The sequence below is a fragment of the Rhinatrema bivittatum genome, chromosome 3 (genome assembly GCF_901001135.1).
Source record: "Rhinatrema bivittatum chromosome 3, aRhiBiv1.1, whole genome shotgun sequence".
NCBI lineage: Eukaryota > Metazoa > Chordata > Amphibia > Gymnophiona > Rhinatrematidae > Rhinatrema > Rhinatrema bivittatum.
The window spans coordinates 38508625-38532168 of NC_042617.1; the positions used below are offsets into that span (position 1 = coordinate 38508625).

At 42.1% G+C, this 23544-nt stretch overlaps 1 long non-coding RNA gene across 1 annotated transcript in view; it reads left to right on the forward strand.

Moving 5' to 3' along the window:
* Positions 1 to 20688, forward strand: part of LOC115088488 — a 55346-nt gene extending 34658 nt beyond the window's left edge. Inside the window, exon 2 of the long non-coding RNA XR_003855789.1 lies at positions 20310 to 20688. This is a non-coding gene — a long non-coding RNA (uncharacterized LOC115088488). The remainder of the gene's footprint in view (positions 1 to 20309) is intronic.
* The last annotated feature ends 2856 nt before the right edge of the window (positions 20689 to 23544 follow it).

The following is a 23544-nucleotide window of genomic DNA, read 5'->3' on the forward strand; positions in this document are numbered from 1 at the left end:
ACACAATGAACTGAGGTAAGGGGGATGCCTGGACATAAGATTTCCACAATACAAGGCACATGCGGGCCGATACAGAAAGAAGCGCGAGAGAGCCGGCGAGCGCCCGCTCTCCCGACGCGCGCACAGGCCAGTGTCCTGGGCGCGCGAATGAGTATCGGCCCGCATGCAGATGAGGGCCGGCGTGAAAGGGGGCGCTAGGGACACTAGCACATCCCTAGCGCCTCCTTTTTGACAGAAGCGGCGGCTGTCAGTGGGTTTGACAGCCGACGCTCAATTTTACCGGCGTCAGTTCTCGAACCCGCTGACAGCCACGGGTTCGGAAAACGGACGCCGGCTAAATTGAGCGTCCGTCTTCCAACCCGCGGGCAGATTTTTAATTTTTTTAAATTTTTTGGGGCCTCCAACTTAATATCGCTATGATATTAAGTCGGAGGGTGTACAGAAAAGCAGTTTTTTTCTTCTTTTCTGTACACTTTCCCGGTGCCGGCCGAAATTAAAATGTGCGGCTTCGCTGCACATTTTGCTTTCTGTATTGCGTGGGAATAACTAATAGGCCCATCAACGTGCATTTGCATGCTGTGGGTGCTATTAGTTTCAGGGGGTTGGCCGGCCAAACGCAGGCTATCAGTGCGCTCTACCGGAGCGCACTTTACTGTATCAGCCTGATGGAAACTAGACACGAGGGATATGCATTCGTTTATAATGGGTGCAGTTTTCATAACGGAAAAGCATATTTTGGTTCAATCTGAATTTTACAATAACTAGGGGTTGGTGTTTGATGCACAGCTAAATATGGAGGTCCAAGTCTGTCAGGTAGTGCAGAATACTTTTTTAGCAGCTGTGTGAGTGATTGGGAGATCTTCTGTCCACTGCTATATTACACCAATGTTACGAGACTTGCATTGGCATCAGATAGAGAGCTGGATCCCTTCTGACACTTGTCTTCAGGGTTTTTTTTTTGCATGCAGCTAGATCTCATGCATATTCATTGTGGAGATCCTAAAAACCTGACTGGATTGCAGCCCTCGGGGATCAAGTTTAGGGACCCCTGCCCTATCTATCTGTCTGTCTGTCTGTCTATGTATTTATGATTCAATGAGTCACAAAGGGGAGTCCTGTGAGAAACATCTTGGAAGGAAACAAGGAGAACAGCTTAAGTTGCTGTGCTGTGCCATGGGTTCCGTGGTTCATCAGGAGAGAGGTTTTCTCACCCCTGCCTTTGGTGAGACGCAGATACCTACAGTACCTGCAGGTAATCTGCACTGAAGTGGCAGAAAGGCGGAATATTAAACAAAACAAAAAAAAAGTTCATGCCCCAGAGCAAGGGGAGAGGATGATGGTTTCTCTTGCTTCTCTATACGAAGTAACTCTTGGAGCAAGAGGAAAACTTTCTAGTTTTCGAATTGGGACTGAAAGAAGGAGAAACCAAAGGGAAGCAAGAGGAAGGCCATCCTATGACGTGGAGGGGGAATGGGGAATTTCACTCCAGTTAGCTGAGAATTCTCAGTAACATTTAGCCCTGTGGGACTATTAAGCTAAGTGTTTTTTTATTTAATTTGTTTTGTCCTGAGATGTTAATTCCAGTTTTATCTGGAATACAATCATTGGCATGGACTGTTTATATCTTTTATTAAACATGGTCCCCTGGGCCTTGCAAGTTACGTCCGTCCCCCATAGCCAAGACCCAATTTCTAGACACTGCAAGGGAACTGTTAAAGCTCAGTTGTCTTTGAAGCATGGTCCCTTGTGAAGGGGTCGGGGGTTACAAACATAAAGACTGGATTCAAGGAATAAAGGCCTTCCAGGAGACCAAATTCCTCAGAAAAGCGAACAAGCAAGGCGAAGAAGGACGGTTTAAAGCCTTTCCCGCACAGTGTGAAGTCCGAATCCCCAAGACAGACTGGATCTGGGCAAGGTGCATGATGCGAAACAGTAGGGATGTGCTGCTACGTTTTTTTAATTTCATTGAGTTTCGTTTGGTGATTCTTTTTTTCATGTTGTTTCTTTGCAAATAGCGTGTGCTCAAATGTATTTATCTAAAACTATATATAACCCCAGTGCTATTTAGTGCATGCTATCTGTAAATAGCACATGCTATTTCATAAAGCAAAATCAAACTCCTGTCTTTTTTGTTTCTCTTCATTTTAGAAACGAAAAGACCCAAGAAATACCATTCATATTTCAACATGTTATCTCAAATGAATGCACATGCCTATTAAATAGTCTTCCAAGGCATGGCTTTTGTATTTTTTATGACCGTATTCTTGTTCATTGCTTAGACTGATTTTTTTTTAGTGTTAAATGATTCATAAATTCCAATAAATGTAAAACCAGACTAGACCAGATCTATCAAAAAAGGTATCACCTTTTCTAATCTAATCTAAAGAAATCAGCTAAAATCTCAGGGAAACTGGCCAATACAAGCTGGAATCCAGCTCATCCCTGCCTTTTTTTTTTTTATGAATTAAGGTGATGACTGCCTTGGCCAGAGGAGGCTGTGGAGTCTACACCAAGTAATTCAAAAGCTCTCGAAGAGCAGCGACTAATAGGGATGTGCATTTGTTTTTAAGGAAAATGAAAAAATGCGATAAAACATCTGGGGTTCATTTTGTTTCATTTATAAACAAAACAAAACTCCCCGCGCCCTGAAAACAATGGGGGTAGGAGTCAAGACTTTCATTTCATAAAGCCAACAAAAAGAAAGCTAACTCGTTGGCACCAGCAAGATCACTTCAGCCAGTTAAAGTTATTCAGTTCTGCATGGCGATTGGTCCCTTCACTCACAGCTGTCATCGAAGGGGGCCAATCGCTGATCTTCTCCCCTGGCGTGAAATGAACAAATGAATGCCAATGTGTGCCTGGAACCTTCCGCTCTATGGTATTTAGTATTCAGCCCAGGGGCCCCGTTTTTGGGGGGTTGTAGTGGCTGGGGATTTGTCAACACCTTTTTTAAGGTAGGGAATCAGGGAGGATGGGAGATTGGCACCCACTCGGCACGCCTGTTTTAATTAATTAGTTATCCGGCGTACTTCAGAGTGGCCAAAGATAGCCGGATACCTTTATCCAGCCCTGAATAACACCACTAGCTGAAGAGGTTTGAGCCAGGCCCCCCCGGAATTCCTTCCACATCACCTCCTTTTATCCTGCAAAACCTGAGCCTGGTAATGACTTACCGGTATGCAGCTAATATTTAGCTGGTGAATGGGGGAAAATGATTAAATGCCGTGTCTTGTCTAGCTAACTTCAAAGGTCTGCTGGACAAATGCTTTGAATAGCAACTTCTAACCCCTGTTGGGGACCTGGACCTTTTCTGAGGTGGAAGAGATTGTACAGCGCTAATAACTTCAGGTTGCATGATGGGTGGAGACATGGGACAAGTAAAATCCGAAGCAATTCTGGGAAGAACCAACTGACAGAGAAAAAAAAAAAAAAGCCTGGATCTTATTACTGTGAACTAATTAGATCAGAGTATACAATTTTTAATTGCCAACAATCCCACTTCATTTACAGTATATTCAGTGAGAGGCATTGTCAAATTCCCTTAATTCCACAAATAATTAAGATGGCCAATCTTTAAAAAAAGGTCATGCTAAAAGAGCCACAGTTTTATTCCCATGATGGTAATACTTCTGTCATCTGTAGAACATAGACTTCTATATTTGAGCAGCTTGTAAACTATGATGTTTGTCATGTGCTAAACTTATGTTTAGAAAGGCAGAATAATTCAGCCTTTTCATATTGTTCTTTCAAAGCTTGAATTTTCCCTATTAATTAAATATATTGTGCCTTTCAAGACCTTTGGAGAAGAGATAAATATGATATATATTACCTATCAATACTTTGAAAGCTTTCCGTCTGAAGGCTGAGCTACATTCATATTGATGGGTCAATGCTATTATTCTCTCTTTCTCGCCTGTACTCCCTATGCTTTGTAATTCCTCGACTCTTGGTATTTTTTCGATTATCTGAGCAGGCCCATTGTTACTGTTCAGTTCTGCTTCATACTCATCCTACACTTGTAATCTCTGATTGTTTTCTCTTAATACACTCCCTCTTAACCATGGGTACTGTTTGTTTTTTTATTCCTGTACTTCCTGTGTTATGCATTCCCTCCTTTGTTTTTCTGTAGGATGGTCTTTGCTAGCCTTTGCTGCTTTGTAACTCATGCTGAACTCACTCGCTGGAAGGAAGAGCGTGTAAGAAATAATCAATGATGAGGATTAATGATGATGATGATGATGATGATGAATAGGAGAAGATGTATATCAAACTCCTTGATTGAGTTCTCAATAGGATTGCAAAACTCTGTTTTTCCCCAGATAGAGATATTCAGCCATCAGGACCTTTATGATCTCCAGCATTGTAAATTTTAAGTATAATAGACACTGTATGATGCTCGGAAATATAATTTACTAAAATATAAAAGGATTTTGTGATGGCCATGATTGCAGGGGCACAAAGAAAAATAATCCTATTATAGGGTTATACCATGGGGAAAACAAAGTATAATCTTTTCTCAAGGGATAACAGACCCTCCAAATATCTCTGACACTAAATGATCCCTCTTGCAGCACCTGCAGTGACTCCTGGCTGGGCACAGGGGTACCCTAGGAGGATCAGGAGCCAGTATAGGTCCCATGCCTTAGGATTTTGTTGAAAGTATTGCTTCTACATTGCATTGTAGCCACACTTATGGTTTTGTATATACGTTCTATCGTTATAGAGTGTGCTATATGTGATCCATGGCACAACCGGTTTTTCCTTGTTAAGCTCACAGCGTTAAAATCTCTGTCATCTGCACTCTCAGTTACCCAAGTTCCTATAACCCCTTGTTTATTGTCACTTATCTCCTTCTCTAATGTTAATGTTATAACACCCCTGTTCCATGTGAACCGATACGAAATGATATGTATCATGAATGTCGGTATAGAAAAGAGTTAAATAAAAATAATAAAAAAATAAATAAATGGTGGAATTTCAAAATCCCACAGTGATGCATTTATCAAATTATCTGGTTAGTTTGGAATGGGGTGGGGCATTCTGGAGTGGAGCCGATTTTCAGCATTATCCGGCTAACATAGGCCTAGATTAATCAAAAAGCAATAATTATTGCATGGATAATGCCTGCAATAAAAAAAAGGGGTACGGCTATGATAATTCAAGGAGAGAGAGAGAGAGAGAACCTCTTTATAAGACTTTCATAGTAGTCAACTCTTTATACCACTATAGGAGGGCCAGGTAGTAACTTAGTAACTTGAGGTGAGGTTTTGATGGTGGTCTAGGGTTTTGGGGCCAGTTTTACCTGCAGAGTGAGACGTATGAACAGCACAGTAGACCTCGGTGAAGATTTGACATGATTCACAACCATAAACCTCTTTAACTGTAAACCTCATTGAGTTTTCCACATGTTAATTGTTACGTTCCTCAATTGAAATCCTGATATCTTTCACGTTACCTATTTTATATTTATTCTTATGTTTATAATTACATTTACTTTAATTTAACTTATATTATGTTACCAACTGTTCTCTGTAAACGTTATTCTATATTATTTAATCACCCTGTTCCATGTAAACTGATGCGATATGTAAACAGCTCTCGGTATATAAAAGCCTTTAAATAAATAAATAAATACATTTGGAGTGAGGAAAGTCAGACTAAGATGAAATTACTTCAATGTTCTCTCACCCTAGCTTGATAGTACCCTGGTAGAGAGACTATCAAGCTAGGGTGAGAGAACATTGTAGAAATCTCATCTTTGTGTGACTTTCCTCACTCCAAATCACGTCAAATCTTAACCAAAGTCTACTGTGCTGTTCATATGTCTCACTCTGCATGTAAAACTGGCCCCCAAATCCTAGACCACCACCAAAACCTCACCTCGAGTTACTAGCTGGCCCTCCTATAGCTATATAGTTGACTACTATGAAACTTTTATAAAGAGGTTCTCTCTCTCTCTCAACAGAATTTGTGGTAAATATCACAAATTGCATTTCAGGCATATTGCACAGCTTAATGCCAGGAAAAAAGGTGTCGTTATTTCCAGCATCAATTTGCACCATGTCTTGTGATAACTATCAGGTGCATTATAGCAACAAAACATTTTGATAAATGACCCTGATAGCCAGATAATTTTAGGACTGCCAAATAGCACTTCTAAAGTTAGCCAGATAAATGTATCCAGATATCTTTAAGATAGCCAGGTATATTTAGCACTGCAGGCACGCTGCTGAATATCCTGACAAAGCTTATCTGTCTAACTTTGCTGGCCAGATAGCAGATGAAAATTGATTCCAAACTTCTTTACCGGTTTCTGATGGCAGAGAAATAAAATCACAAAGAAAGAGCGGAGTAGAAAGCACACACATTTAGGTAATTAACAACAAAAGAATGTGCCGCAAATAATTATACTGGGCAATAACATTAGACGAACAAAATAGTTTTTTTTATTATTCATTGGTTATTATGCATTGGTTTATTGTGCTATTGAATACTTGTGCACAATTTTGGTATTGAATACTTGTGCACAATTGATGTGTGTACAAACAGAATAATAAAAAAAACTATTTTGTTCGTCTAACTGTTATTGCCCAGTACAATTATTTGCCGCACATTATTTTGTTGTTAGGAAAATAAAATCCACAGCAACACACCAAGGTTTAGGAAATAAGGACCAATAACAAGAAAAATAACTCAGTCTCTAACATTATCACAGGCTGCACACCCTTGTCAGGTAAGCTCTCTGGGGCAGGAATCATCTTTTCTGTGATCTCCCCTGGTACCTGTTTTTTGGATTCAGCTTTCTTTCTTTTTCTCTTAATTTCTCTCACCTCTCATGATCGGATGAATCTCTGGCTGATTCCTTTTTAGGCAGCGACTCTTCAGGACTTTCCTCAGATGGTCAGTTTTCTCTCTTAACTCCCACAATCCTCTTTTCTCCAAATCTCTGAAGCACTTTCCCTGTATAGATAAGGAGCAGGGACTAACATCTTTCTTCCTTGAGACTAACTTTTATCTTCACAAACTCTCAGGAATCTCTCAAAACTCCAAGAGACTTCTTTCCACATCTTGAAAGCAGGTTACCTTGACCTTAGGCCTGAAAATCTGTATGATATACACTGACTTGCACCTACTTCAGAGAGCTCACATTGTGTTTTCCTTTTCCTTTTGCAGTGTTACAGTTACTGTAAAACAGATAAAAGATTAGACATACAACAAAGTATTTGTCAGACAAGAAGACACAGCAGAGTTAGAGACCATCTCACTTTTCACTTCTCTTTGTACAAGTCTTTTCTCAGTTTGTCGTTGGCTCTTAAGTGCTGAAAATCCAACTACCTCTCTCTGCCCACCCAGAGACAAATGAGCTCAAAATGGTGCTGCCTGCCTGATCTAACTTTCAGTATACAAAAAAAGAGGAAGTCGCTGTTAATCTATACAGTTGCTAGCTAGGATAGGCTGATAATAAAAATGTTTCACCTTGACTGGTCCTACTTTCTGGCTTATTCCCTCTTCCTTCCTGCCCTGGCTCTGGTCAATCTAGGATCAAGTATGACATCAGAGTTTACTAAACACTATGGGGCGGATTTTAAAAGGCCCGCACGCGCCGGCGCGCCTATTTTGCATAGGCCGCCGGCGCGCGTAAAGCCCCGGGACGCGTGTAAGTCCCGGGGCCTTTCGAAAAGGGGAGGGAGGGGGCGTGTCCGGGGCGTTCCCGAAATGACGCGGCATTTCGGGGGCGTGCCGGCCCGGGGGCGTGGTCGAGGCCTCCGGACCAGCCCCCGAGACCGGAGGACGGAGCGGGGCTGCCGGCCGACAGGCATAACTTTGCTGACAAAGGTAGGGGGGGTGGGTTAGGTAGGGGAAGGTGGGGGGAGGGCGAAGAAAAGTTCCCTCCGAGGCCGCTCCGAAATCGGAGCGGCCTCGGAGGGAACAGGCAGGCCGCGCTGGGCTCGGCGCGCGCAGGTTGCACAAATGTGCACCCCCTTGCGTGCGCTGACCCTGGATTTTATAAGATACGCGCGGCTATGCGGAGCGGCCTCGGAGGGAACGGTGCGCGCAGGCTGCCCAAAATCGGCAGCCTTGCGCGCGCCGATCCAGGATTTTAGAGGATACGCGCGGCTATGCGCGTATCTTATAAAATCCAGCATACTTTTGTTTGCGCCTGCTGCGCAAACAAAAGTACGCGATCGCGCTTTTTAAAAAAACTACCCCATTTTGCATAGGCTGCCGGCGCGCGCAGAGCCCCAGGACGCACGTAGGTCCCGGGGTTTTTTGAAGGGGGCGTGTTGGGGGCGGGACCGGATGACGCTGCGTTTCGGGGGCGGGACCGGGGGCGTGGCGCCGGCCCGGGGGCATGGTCCAGGCCTTCGGACCAGCCCCCGGGTCGGAAGACGGCGCGCCAGCAGTCCACTGGCGCGCATAGATTTACATCTGCTTCTCGCAGGCGTAAATCTAGGGACAAAGGTAAGGGGGGGGGTTTAGATAGGGCCAGGGGGTGGGTTAGGTAGGGGAAGGGAGGGGAAGGTGAGGGGAGGGCGAAAGAAAGTTCCCTCCGAGGCCGCTCCGATTTCGGAGCGGCCTCGGAGGGAACGGAGGCAGGCTGCACGGCTCGGCGCGCGCAGGCTGCCCAAAATTGGCAGCCTTGCGCGCGCCGATCCAGGATTTTAGAGGATACGCGTGGCTATGCACGTATCTTATAAAATCCAGCGTACTTTTGTTTGCGCCTGCTGCGCAAACAAAAGTACGCGATCGCGCTTTTTAAAAAAATCTACCCCATAGACTTTAATGGGAAATGAAAACAAATGTAAATTAAACTTTTCATTAACCTTTGGGGCACTGTCTATGCATATTCATTTTGTACAAACTGAAATGAACCCACCTGATTTGGTTTAGATTCCTTATTCATTTTAAGTGAATGCACATCCCTACCTGCTAGATTGGATGCTAGTGTTTCCAACATACCAATTGTGTACAATTTTTCATCTGCTCACAGAAGATGCTTTAGTCAGCAAGAAGAGTAGACTACAGATTAGCAGTCACAGACAGGCAGTCTAAGACTTCTGTTCTTTACAGAGTGAAGTATATAGCCAGAGGGATGCTTTTAAGAAGTAGTAGGTGGCACGCTATTAGCTGCTGATAGGACTGAGAAGAAAACATCAGATGTTTGGAATACAAGAGACACGTTAGCCAGTGCTTAGCCGTTAGATAAGGAAAGATGCTCATCCATTTCCCACACCCAGCTTGCCTTAGATGTACTGCTCCTCTTGTGTTTAATGCCTTAGGCATGTGATAAATATAAGCAGACTGATGCAGCAATGCTAACAAAACTGGCTAAAGGGCTAATACAGCTTTGGCATCCTAGATTCTTAGAATTTGGCTTCTGGGCGTGCTAGATAATTGATACAAAATTCCATAAGAAAAATATAATCATACTGACAGGAGGATATACCAATTCTGAACTCCTACATCTGCTTTAAATTAAAGGAGGACTATGTGTCTGCAGTGGAAATCTCTTACAGAAAAGAAATTGCTGCATCCCATGAGGATATAAAGGGAAAGTTAATTTTCTTGAAACTCTCTACAGCTGAAGCAGACAGCAGAAGGCTTGAACTGAAGGATTTACATTCATAGAGTTTTCTTCTTTTCATAGGCTTCTGTCTCACAAATTATGCTGAAAAAGTTAGCTTTTATTTTTCCCTAGGTAGAGAGTAAACAATCTTTGAACCCAGACTAATTCAATCCCAGTTAAGCTACAAAAGATGTGATTGTTGAGTATTAACGTTTATTTTTATTTTTCTATGTGTGACTAGCACAAAGTTTTGGTCGCCATACTGATTCTGGAGGAAATCCGATTTTTGGAAAATATTTAGGGACACTTTTATTGGATCAGTAAGATCAGGGTGAGCACCTAGCTCCAGTTTTTCCAGACAGGCCTATTCATTCCTGGCTTTACCCCACTGAATGCATGAACTTGTAATTCCTATTTCCCTAAATCCATCAGAACTACAAGTCCCTGCATGCAGTGGGGTAAAGCAGGGACTGGGTCAGCCTCCCACCATGATAATACAGGTCAAGGTGGAAAGAACACTGTTATCTGTAAGCAGCTTCCAAGACAGTGAAAACAAATGACTTCCTGACCCTAAAAATGACGATCAGCTCAGCCGAGCTGGGGTAGCACTTTTCCTTAGTGTGCAGCTATAACATCATAGCTACTACTATATTTTTCCACTAAAAGCTTGTCCAGTGGCCTTTTTAATTGACTTAGCGCTGTAGCCATAACTATGTCTTGCACACACTTGTGAACAATATTCGCAGTGAGCAGCTACTGCTAAAATGTTAGCAGCTGGTTAGTCCCTTTCCAAGTTTGAGATGATGTGCTGCTGATATCCATCCCTCTCCCAAACCTCCTGGGCACTCTGCTGAACAAACTCATGGCTTAAAAAAGAAAATGCGCGTTTCTGAAAATGAGTTTCTGGAAAACACATTGCCTCTGGCGAGGCCGCATCTTGAGAGCTGATTTCGGCTCTGGAAGCCACTTCTTCAACAGGTCATGGAGAAGGTAGAGGCAATTTAAGGGAGGGCCACCAAATATGGAGCACGGCCGTACAGAAAGACAATGAAGGAGATAAAGATGTACTGTCCGTAAGAAAGAAGGGAAGAGACAGATAAGCATACAGTCAGTCAAATATCTTGCAGGTCTGAATAAGGTACAGAGAAGGAAGCATTTCCCATAGAATAAAAAGTTCCAGGACAAAGGGGGCTATTATATGAAACTGAAGGGAGGGAAACTAAAAAAAAAAAAAAGAATATGAGAAAATATATCTTCCTTGGGAAGAGACTTCCAGCAGGAGCCAAAACAGTGGCAGGATTCAGGCAAGTCTAGGATAAATACAAAGGGGGACCTTAATGGCGGAGAGAGACGGAGGAGCACAGGCCAAGTAAGACCTGTGCTAGCAGAGTCGGCCAGCACGAATGGGCAGACTGGATGAACCAAGTCGTCTTTTTCTGCTGCCTTTTCTGCTTCCTGCACCAAATGCACACGAGTCAAGAACAGAACCCAGGCAGAACTTTTGTTAGAGAACAGAGGCCAAAGCTTTTTCTCTCAAGGCACATCAATGTTACCTTAACAAAGTATAAGCTGAATGTAGAAGCAATGTAATTATGTTTAAAGATCAAATTGTTTCTTTCTTTCTTTTTTTTTTTTTTTATAATATGGGCAACCAGGACTCTAGGCCTCCCCCGTCCAGGCCCCCTTTACAAGTTGCTCACAGGCAATAATAATAACAACAACAACACAAGACAACACATCGGAATTATCAAAGGCCGCAACTTCATTAGCCCAACGGCAATTACACCCCAGCTGAACCTAACACATTACATCTGCTCCGGTGGTCATCTGCCTCACCCCAGCAAGATCCGCCACTCCCGGGCCACTCGGCCTGCAGGCACCAGCGGCCCCACAGCCGCTCCCAACGAGACCAGCACCACAGGCCCAGCGAGGAGTCCCACCCGACGTGACTGAACCGATCACATCCAGATCACTCAGAGTACTCAATGTCGATGAGTTGGGCCACCAGGCAGATCCTTCAACCGTATCCATAACCCAACAAGGCTAGGGGTAAATCTGCACACCCCCCTCCCAAGCTGTGACAAACAGTAACAAAGAACTCCCTAAAGGGCGGGCGGGAGATACACGCAGAGCCAATGCTGTTAGGCACAAGGTGGGTTACACTCCTGTACCCTGCCCCCCTTAGCCAGCCCCAAGGGACCACCTCATTTCCCTTGATGCACTGGGGGTAAACAACCAACCAGGGCAACAAAGCAGCCACTGCATAGTTTGAATCCCCAGTGCAACAAGGGCCCCATGCCCAACGGCTCTAACCGACCCTGAAACACTCAGCTGTCCCGCACAGGGGGAGCCAGGCCCGGTGCCCGCATTATCATGGGCATCCTGAGACGTGGCTCCACCTCCCTGGTACATTATTCTTACACTTCCAGGAACTTTTTTTTTTTTTTTTGCTGTAGACAGAAGAGTTTCTAAGTGCTGAACAACTGAACCTTCTTTTGTAAATAGGAGGTGTAAAATTGAGCTCAGCCTCTTCTGTTTATGCCATGAGAATCCTCCCTTAGCTTCTCTGTTTTCAATCTCTTTTTTTCCAGTCCTCTTTGCTCCAGCTGAGGGTCTTAACTGTAACAGCGCAAACCGCTTTCTACTTCCAGTAGACCTGACACTGGGGTTTGTACCGCATCGGCAGATGGAGTCAGAACAAAAACTGGGCAGAGGCAGGAGTAGGACCCGCTCTCTTCTCTATGTGTATATATATATATATATATATATATATATATATATATATATATCTGCTTGTCTACAACCTCTGCCTCTCTTCTTGTGCTTGCGGGTTGCCTGAAGCCAGAAGGAGTAGTTATTCAGCTGTACTTGTTGAGCCCTGCAGCAGGCTGGAGCATGGTGCAAGCATTGCTTCCTTGCATTTGTGCTCTGATTGGGAAAACAGTTCAGCAAAGTGCCACAGTGTTGGGGCTAGTGGCACAGTCAGCTGGAGTGCCTCGCCATCAGAGGCGGGTTGTTTGAGCAGGCTGAATATTGTGCTGTTTCTGCAACTCCCCCTTGCTTGATCGTGCTGGCAGGCTGTGGCTGTGCTTCAACTCAGCAGCACTGCATTTCGTGCTGTTCAGGACTGTGTAGAAACACGCTTGACAGTTCCTGGTTTTTGCCAGCCTGTCTGGTTTGTCAGCACAGTAGCATTTCTTCCTGCTGTCATGGCTGGTGCTGTAGTCATGCCTGGTTTTAACATTACTGGTACACTGTAGCAGTGTAGGCTCATGTTTGCTTCTGTGCCTCTGGAGTGCTTTTCCAGAAAGTAGTACTGATATGTTGATCTGCAGAACCAGTATTTTGGTGCTCCCTTTAGTTTCTGCTACACGCTATCATAGACTTTGAGTTCCTGGCAACACAAAGTTCTGTGAAGCTAGAACATTATGGTTACCACTGTAATCATGTTCTAAAGTTCATGTGGATTGTCTTCAATTACAAATACATGTTTGTTAAAATTATTTATTGCATGTTTTGCAATACTGTCAAATAGAGGATTAAGTTCAACTCTGTTGCTTCCAAATGTATGGGTTGTGGTGATATATATTATATGGTAGTAATAAGTAATATTTAGGTCATCTGTAAAGGCAAGTCATTCGAGTATGGCCTGATTCATCTCACCTTTGTCTTGTCACTGGAAATAGATGAAAGAGTCCATGAAAGTGAGGTTGAATTCTGCACAAATTTTCCACAATAAATATGCATGAGATACATTTGCATCAATGGAGATTGTGCATGCAAATCTATCTCGTGCACATTCATTGTGGATATCCTGAAAACTTGACCAGTTTTTGGCTTTTGAGGACTGGAGTTGGCCACTCCTGCTGTAATCCAAATCAACCACAGATACCATTCCGATTCTTGTTTCTATATTACCATTGAAGCCCTGATCTAAATTTTTTTGTAGTTAGCTTTTATTGCTTGACCTCTACCATTATTTATATTAGCTGGATGGTAGCACTTATTTGACTGTTTCTTTAAGTGGATTGTTGCACACGTCGTGGACTCTTGGCCTGGTGCAGGGTTGATACAGCCCTCCGGTCGGTCCCGGTTTTGCTGCTGGTACCCCAGAAGATAAACTAAAGTCTACAAGTTGGAGCCTTAACAATATGATGTGAGACTTCTTTTGTGAATCCCAAGACTATGGGTTCAATAAACAAGAAGCAACTGAATAATAATGGTAAGTTAGATGGTCACAGAGTGTGAAAGGGTGAAAGGTTTCCTTTTCCCTGTCCTGCTGAAAACATGCGCCCCATTACCATCTGAGCCTGGTTGAATCCAACAACTTACCCAACTGCTTTTTGAACCCACAGACTGGGTGCCAGATCAGAAACCCTCAGCATCAGGACTCTTCTATGTGCCCCTAGCCGCGGTTAAAGCATCTTCAGGGTTGGAGGTGTCAAAAATGGGTAAAATAACTGGAAATATAATAACATAGTAAATTACAGCAGCTAAAGACTGAACTGGTCCATGCAGTCTGCCTAGCAAGTTGTTTAGGGTAGTAACTGCTGCTCCCTGCAGGTTACCCCCATGTAGTAGCGTTACACTAAAGTTAACATAGTTTATCCCATTTCTTCATTTCCATCTTCTAGCCTGTAAGGATCCTCTGTGTTTATCCCATGCCCTTTGAATCCCATTACTGTTCTTATCTTCACTACCTCTTCCGGTCGGGCACTTCCTTTTCATGAAGAAATATTGTCTGACATTATTCCTAAATCAACTCTCTTGATCATATCATAATCCCTAGTTCTACAACTTGCTTTCCATCAAAAAAGGTTTGATTTTTATGCATAATTAATACCTTTCAGGTATTTAAAAGTCCATATCATATTTCCCATCTCTTCTATCCTCAAGGGCAGCGATTCTCAACCGTGTGTCGCAACACACCAGTGTGTCGCCATATACCGGCAGGTGTGTCAGGTCTCTCGGTGTCCCACTGCCCCATTGTACTTTCCTTCTCCCTTTTTCCAGCCCCCATGGGCCAATTGGAAGCCTCCTTGCTTCCTACCCCCACTGCCCAATGGAAAGCCTCCTTCATTCTGCCTGCCCCTGTGCAGGCCAATCGGAAGCCTCTTCCCTTCTACCTGCCAATGGGAGTAGGAAGAAAGGATGAAGCCTTTGAATGGCCGGTGAAGCAGGCATCGCATAGCCCAGGGGTGGGGTGGGAGGAATGGTAGTGTCGAACTCCGACGAACCAAGGCCACGGAGGTGAAGAGGAAAACCCGATCCCAACCAAGCAAGGCCGCCATGGGAGCCCATCCCCGTGGCAGCGAAAAAAGAAGGCCCACTGGAGAAAAGCTGTGGTGAAACTGGAGCCCATCCCTACAGTGAAGGAAGAAGAGGTTTTTATTGAGAGTTTGTGTGTATGGGTGTGAATGAGTGCCTGGGTGAGAGCTTGTATCTGAGGGTGGGAATGCATGTATGGGTGAGAGCTTCTGTGTGTGGGTGTGAATGGATGCATGGGTGTGAATGGGTGAGAGCTTGTGTGTGTGTGTGTGTGCCTGGGTGAGAGCTTGTGGGTGTGAATGGGTGCTTGGGTGAGAGCTTGTGTGTGTGTGTGTGTGTGTGTGAATGGAAGCCTGGGTGAGAGCTTGTGGGTGTGAATTGGTGCCTGGGTGAGAGCTGGTGTGAATGGATGCGAGAGCATTTGTGTGTGATTGAGAGCTTGTATATAAGAGACCATGAGTGTGATTGAGAGAGAGAGACTGGTCAGGAAGGTGATGTGTTTCTGTGTGAGAGAGAGAGACTGGTCAGGAAGATGACTAGTGTGCGTATGTGAGAGAGAGACTGGTCAGGAAGATGACTGGTGTGAGAGAGACCGAGACTGGTCATAGATTCTAATTGGGTGTGTGTGTGTGTGTGAGTGACTGGTTGTGGGCGCTGAGGAAGAGGACTGTGAGAACAGAGCTTCAGCAGCTCTTGCTGCTTCTGGTGTATGCTATTGGCCTGGAAGGGAAAGGAGTAGGAGAGTTGCTGGAGAGGGTAAGTAAAGGTGACTTTTTAAATTTATTTTTCTTGATTGACTGCCATTTTAATTATTGGGTATTATGTGATGTCTGCTGTTTTGAAATATTTTATTGATATTTGGACATGTTTTAATAATTTTTATGAGTTTTTAAATTGTTGGATATTATTCTGTTCAGCAGCTGTTTTGTAACATTTTTAGTATAGCTTTACAGTTATTTCTGTGTGGGGATCTATAGCAGCTTGGCTTATTCTGTTTTCCCAACAGGAAATGTATTAGTGTTTAGGGCCTGGTTTAATAGTTGTATTTCGTAGATAGGGTTGTTACTGTTTGAGTGTGTTCCATAATACAGGTGTAACTTTGTACGGGTTAGTTTGTGTGCATTATTGCAAATCCTGAGAGTCTGTTAGGTGCTATATTTCTCTATCCATTTCTCCAGGTTCGCACTGCATGCAGAGTGGCTTTTTTGGTTTTCCATTCCAGTTTCTGTCTCCATATTTATAATTTGTGATTTTTCTGTACTTAGTGAAGGATGTGTGACCGAGGTGAGGTATTTAACTAGCATGTAGGCATTTGTATCAATCTTTTTTGTTGTGTTTTCTCAATAGGATATGCATTAGTGGTAAATTACTGTCTTTTCATAAGGAAGGCTATTGTGCCTGGTAGTAAAGGGAGTTTGTTTTGCTTTTAGTGGGATGTCATCAGAACCAGAATATCCTTTTTGTATGGCGAGTTGTACAGAGTAATGCCCTAGATCTGCTCTGTACTCATTGCTGGGGGTTGAGGGGATTCCTGTGGATGCAGAGTGCATGTTTACATTTAGCCCCATGATGGTCACATGTTCAGTGTGTCACGTATGTGAGAACCATCTGTCAGGTGTGTCCCGGCCAAAAAAAGGTTGAGAACCACTGTTCCAGGGTATAATATTTAGGTTCTACAGTCTCATTTCATAATTTTTTGGATGAAGATCCCACATCATTGTGGTTGTCTTTCTCTGAACTCCTTTCATCCTGCCTCTATCCTTATTGAGATACGGTCTCCAGAATGGAACACAGTACTCCAGGCGAGGCCTCACCAAAGACCTGTACAGGGCATTATCACTTCCTTTTTTTCTGCTGGTTATGCCTCTCTCTATACAGCCCAGCAGCCTTTGGCCTTAGCCATTGCCTTGTCATATTGCTTCAATACCTTCAGATCATCAGACATTATCACCCCGAGGTCCCTCTCCTGGTCTGTGCACATCAGTCTTTCGCCCCCCTCGTCGGAAATTAGATCCTTTGATTATACTGCACTCCAAATGCATGACTCTACCCTTCTTGGCATTGAATCTTAGCTGCCAAGCCTTTAACCATTTCTCAAACTTTCCTAGATTGCCTCTTATTCTTTCCACTCCTTCAGTGTCTCTTCTCTGCTATAGATCTTAGTGTCATCCGCAAAAAGACAAACTTTATATGAAAAGCCCTCTACAATATTGCTGACAAAGATATTGAAAAGAATTGGTCCCAGAACTGATCCTGAGCCACTCCACTTATCACTGTTCTTTCCTCAGAGTAGGTTCCGTTTACCACTGCTTACTGTCAACTGTCAGTCAGCCAATCTGTAATCCATTCACCACTTAGGGATCCATTCCCAGGTTTCTCATTTTATTCATGAGCTGCCTATGCAGGATCGTATCAATTGTTTTGCTGAAATCCAAGTACACCACATCAAGTGCTCTTCCTTGATCTATTTCTCTCGACATCCAATCAAAAAAAAAAAATCAATCAGATTTGTTTGACATGACTTTCCTTTGGTAAAACCATGTTGCCTTGGATCCTGCAACCCACTGGATGAAGATAGTTTATTATCCTTTCCTTCATTATTTTTCCCACCACTAAGGTAAGGCTAACTGGCCTAGAGTTGCCAACCTCCTCTCTGCTTCCGCTTTTGTGAAATAGGACCATAATAGCCCTTCTTCAACCATGTGGCATCATGCCCATTTCCAAGGGTGTATTGAACAGATCCTTCAGTGGACGCCTCAAGATCTCTCTGACCTTCCTTAGCATCCTGGGATGTACCTCATTTGGCTCTGTGGCCTTGTCCACTTTCAGGTTTGCTAGTTCCACACAAACACTCCGTTCTTTAATTGGGGTGGTTATTTACTCCACTCCCAGCCATACTCTTGTCAACCAGCAAAGGTTCTCCTCCAAGATCTTCCTTATTGAACACTGAAGTATTTAAAATCTCTGCTATTTTTTCATCGTTCTCCTCACATTGCTCCTTGTCTCCTTTCAATCTTATAACTCCACCTGTGCCTTCCTCCTTTCTCTGATATGTCTGAAAAATGTTTTGCCACAGAGTTTCACCTCTTTGGTGATCCTTTCTTTCACTCGATCTTTTGCTATCCTTATTTCTTTCCTCATCTCTCTCAGCTTTCCCAGATGTTCTTCCTTGGGTGCCTCTTTTTTGAGATCCTTTCTGCTTTTTGAATTCTGCTCTTTTTGCCTCTGTAGTTTCTGCCACCTCTTTGGAGAAACCTATCGGTTTCCTTTTCCTTTTCTTTCATGCAAATATTTGGCCGTCAGACTCAAATGCAAATGACAACTATCACTTGGGCAATTTCCAAACTGTTTGCTTTGATGCAAAGTCTGCAGGTTCTTTAGAATTTTGCACCAGTTTTTCCAAAGCAAAGTATGCGCATGCTTCCCCTTTCCTACAGTCTTCTGCAGCTGCTTTTTGTGTGGGTAGAATTTTTCTGGCAAATAATACATATAGATTTGAAAAGAGGAAGGGTGATTTTCACAGCCTGCATAAAAAAGCTGGCAATAACTTGCTTGAGTTTTACTAATTTTCAAAGTGGACTTACGCTTTGAAAATGATTCCAGCAAAACTGTTCCACACAAGTTACACCTTCTATGCTGTGCACAAATTTTTTCTGAAATGTTTCGTGCGGACTGCTGAATCCCTCCTTAACTCCACCCTCAGGAACGTCTCCACGCCATCCATGCAAGCATGACATATGCGTGGAAATGTATTCTCGTATTGAGCAAGCAATTTTATCAAAGGCCACTTCTGCACATAAAAATGCTTTTGAAAATCACCCAACAATCTACATGTATTACTGTGTGATCCTGCTCGAAACATGACCCCTAAGACACCTCCTCTAAACGCAGCTAAAAGTATACATGTCCTTTTAGCTGGACTGAGGAAGGACAATGTTCAGATTGTCAGCTTGCCGGGGCAAATTGCTATTTATCCATGTAAATGGCTTTAAATAGTCATTAGAAACATACAGGGTCATTTTTCAAAACGCGATGGGCCATTATCGCATGCGTTAGGGCCTTATCGCGTGCAATAATGTTGTAATGCACGGGATAACAACCACATCGCAGTGATAAAATTTAAATGAGGGAAAGGGGGGGTGGGGGTTTGGGCAGGGCTTAGGTAGGATTTAAAAAATTTTGGGCCCGGTTACACTGTGAGCGATAATGTTTGTAACAGTGCAGTTGCCAAAAGAATGTTCTAGTGTTCTATCCCAGGGCATGGGCCAGACACCCAGAGAATAGTTACACGTTTCAGTCTTGGCTTGTTCTGTTTCAGTAACTATGGTGATCACTCGTTGGTCACATCGGGGCAGAAGTAGGACTTGTTGGTCTTGTCGGGGCAAAAGAAAGAGTCATCCTTATAAACATATTTACCATTCTCTGTCTTTCTGGAAGTCAATGTAACACACGGGCAAAAACGCCCTGCCGTGATGTGGCCGGGTGCTCACTATCACTCTCCCTGCCCCTTTTTCTGGCCACGGTTCTTCATTCTGCTACATTTATAGCGGAATGAAAAATCTAGGCCTAAGATTGATAAAGAGGGTGAGGTAATTCCATCAGTCAGCAATGTGTCACCTGCTCACAATTCTTTCCCCCAGGTGAATGACCGCTCCCTGTTCTCTGGAATTTAGTGCCTGAATGATATTAAAATACAGGGAACTTCAGGCCCAGTGACAACAGCCTGGTTACGGTAAAGGAAAAAAGGAAAACCAAACATATGCAGGTTCTGAGCCTGACTCAGTTTATATATGCACACTCCTCCTTAATGGAAGCTTGAAGGTTATGTTGGAGTTCCGTACTAAATTCAGAAGATACAGGAATCCAAGCTCTTCTCTTCAGAAGATATAGATTTCACTTCTGGAAGATGTAATGTTTCCTTGTCTTGGGAATGGTCAAAAGAGCACATGGAGGACTCCTTGCTTGTCAGCTGTAAGGAAATCTGTAACTGCATTTACTTTCCACCTTTATTTTCATATTTTTAACCAACAGCTTACATTATGAACAAGATATATTAATGAAACAACATGTCAGAGTTACTTCCCTCTCCCCTCTTCACATCACAATCCCATCCTCCTACTCCCAATTATCTCAGTCTTATGTTATAGCAAGCTTCCCGGATCAGCGATAGATGCTCATTTCCCAATAATCCAAATAACTCTTACAGTCTGGCATAGTGGTCTTGAATTTATGTTGTTTTAAAAGTAAACTGTGGGCTGTTGTGCTCATCGTCATTATGTACTCATACCATATGTCTAAAAATAGATCAAGTTTTTTATTAGAAGTGTGCTTGGCTGTCATGTGCTTAAATACCATAATTTATGGAATCTGAGCTTCCATTGCAATACGGTTGGACTTTCCTTAGACAACCAATTGGATAATATTGTCTTTTTTGCTATTAAGAAAACTTTACACAAAAATAATTGTTGTCTAGTTTGTATTCCAGGTTGAAGATCATCATATGTATCAAGCAAAGTCGGGATGAGAGAGGCAATTTGTATGATATTAACTGCCCACATAATCTATTATCTTCAAACAGAAATTGTTTATATGAGGACAGCTCCAAAAATGTGCCAAAATGTGCCCTTTTCCATGATGCATTTTATAAACAAATCAGACTGGATCAACTTAACTCTATGAGCTCAGGCTTGGGGCATGTACATGTGTCATATGAACTTATATTGAGTTTCTCTCAAAGTCATGTTTTCTGTTGTCTGTGGAATTTGGATGAGGCAATTTTTTAGGTCTTCCATGTTTATTACGTCTGTAGCTTCTTGTTACCATTTTTTTCAATAAATCCTTAAATGAGTCTAGCGTCTTTATTGAGGAAAGTGTTTTAATAAATGTTGCACATGAGTTCTTTTTCACTGTAGCTGGGAGCAATATCTTTGTGTAGACTGTAAGCCTACGTGCCTCTGAGTGAAGAAAGACTTACTATTATCTTGTAAGTATGCATTAAACACTTTGTTGTCCAAGTCAAATTCCTTTACTAAGGCTTGAAACTGCTTGATTGTCAAGACATCTTCTTGCAAAAACTGATGGAAGTGGTGTAAACCTTGCTCTTCCATCTTGTGAATAAGGGGTTATTAATTCCCAGTGAAAAGTACGGGTTACTCCAAACAGACAGATAGGGAGAGATATTGTAGAATCCATACTCATCTTAGAACAGAAAACTTTCCATGCTTGTCTACAAGCTAAAACCACCATATTCGATTCCACATACTCCGGTAATACATTCAATGGCATATGAAGGATGTTACAGAGATTTAAGAAGGCTCCCCATTCTTATAGGAAAAACGTAGGAGCCCAATCTGAAGTTTCATATAAACAATCTTTAATATATCGTAACATACGGTACATACTAAATTATATAATTGTAAGCCAAGACAGCCCAGTCCTCCATTAACATTAGATAACTTCAGTGTTTTAAGAGCAACTCATGGTCTTTTGTTCCCCAAAAGAATAGCTTATGAATACACTGATATTCTGATAAATCTGACTTTCTCAGCCATATCAGCAATAGTTGAAGTGTATATAATCATTTAGGGAGTTCCATCATTTTGAACTGGTGTATTTTACCACTTAATGATAAGGGCAGTACACTCCATTCTTTCAGTTTTTTATCACTTAAGAAAATAAAGGTGTAATATTACTATATATATATATATATATATCAAAAAAGATTTTGGCAGTATTATCTCCACCAGTGCTATGACTAATGTGTATACAAAAAAACCCCCAACAAAAAAATTTTTGGGAGAAGCAGCATTGAGGGAGATGCATGGCTACAAGACGGACAAGCATTTGTACAAATTGAAAGTGGCAGAGGATAATCGGGATCAATTCTGAACAAATCTAAAATGTTACAAAGTTTTCTCCGTGCGGTTCATTAAAGTACAATACTGAAATGTGGTTGGAGCATTTGATACATGACTCCATTTTAAAGGGTGGAAGTTTCAACTTGAAACAAGGTGCGGTGGAAAGGAATTTGGAGACTACGGGAGAAAAATTTATGGTTACTGCATGTGGAGGCGGGCTTCTGACTTTGCAGAGAGGTGCATGCTCATATTTGGGAGTTTTTTGTTAAATTTTTTATACCAACATTCATCTCAATTGAGATATCACACCAGTTTACATGCAGGTATTTCTCTATCCCCAGAGGGCTTACAATCTAAGTTTTTGTACCTGAGGCAATGTAGGGTAAAGTGACTTGCCCAAGGTCACAAGGGGCAACAGCAGGACTTGAACCTTGGTCTCCTGGTTCATAGTCCACTGCTCTAACCACTAGGCTATTCCTCCTCAATAGGAGCTATTGAGCCGGAGTGAATTGAATGTGCCTTTTCTGATCCACTCCTTTATGTTCAGATACAAGAGGTGGAAGTGATTACTTTCTGTTGATGTTTGGTCTTATTAAGAGTATTCCCCTGAAGAAGCCAGAATGGCGAAACGAGGTCCTTGTCGGGATAGAAGACAGAAGCAGCTGAATGGAATACACCATTAATACATCATTAATAAATGAATATAGGATTGTAATTTGAGTAATTTAAATAAGATTTTCTAAGTACAAATGGTGTATTCAACATGAAAGACCTATTACAACATCAATGTGGTTAGGGAATATAAAGTCCAGTTAGGGTAAGATTGAGATAAGAAATAGGAGAAGGTTGAGGGCCATAACTACGTGGACATAATATTAATTTTTGAAGTAATCAATGATATATTAAACATTTATTTCATGAAGTGTTGATAAGTTAATGTTGTTAAATTTTCAATAAAAGAGTAACAATTTTAAGAAACATCACATTTTTTAAATGGTTTATTGAGCAACAAGAGTGCTTGTTTTTCTCCCAAAATTTTCTTTGTTGGGGTTTTTTTTGTATATATATATATATATATATAAATATAATTTATTTCTAGGGTAGTATATATCCCTAAATACTTCATTTCTTTACTGACCCATTTTAATGAAAAATCTTTTCCGCAGTTAAGTTTAAGATTACCTAATACATCCAGAGCTTTGGATTTGTCTAAATTTATCTTTAGATTTGAAAAATTTCCAAATATATGTTGAAGTTGCATAATATTATGGAGAGAGGATATGGGATGTGTCAAAAATACTAAAACATCATCAGCAAAGGCCGCAATTTTAAAACTACACTTGTGCACTTCATAACCTGTTATGTTAGAGTTTGTTTCCACTTTTCTTTTCAAAGGATCCATACTTAAAATATATAATAATGGTGACAGATGACAACACTCCCTTATTCCTATCTGCAGCTGAAATTCCTCAGGTAGGTGACCATTAACCATTATAGCCAATCTAGGGGTTTTATATAAGATGGATATATATAATTGCAATATTTTACCTGTAAATCCATATTTGGGGAGAACTGAAAATAAATAAGACCAAGAAACACAGTCAAACACTTTTTCTGCATTGAAGCCTACTACTATAGAGGGAATGTTCAAAAAATTACAATGAGTTATGATCGTTAGAAGCCTCACAATATGCCAACCCACCGATGTACCTTTCACAAAACCATCTTGGTTAAGAAATATTAAGTCTGGTAGTACCAAGTTAATTCTATTCGCTTTAATTTTTGCAAAGATTTTCAGGTCAAAATACAAAAGTGATATTGGTCTATTGGAGGCGGGGAGGCATGGATTTT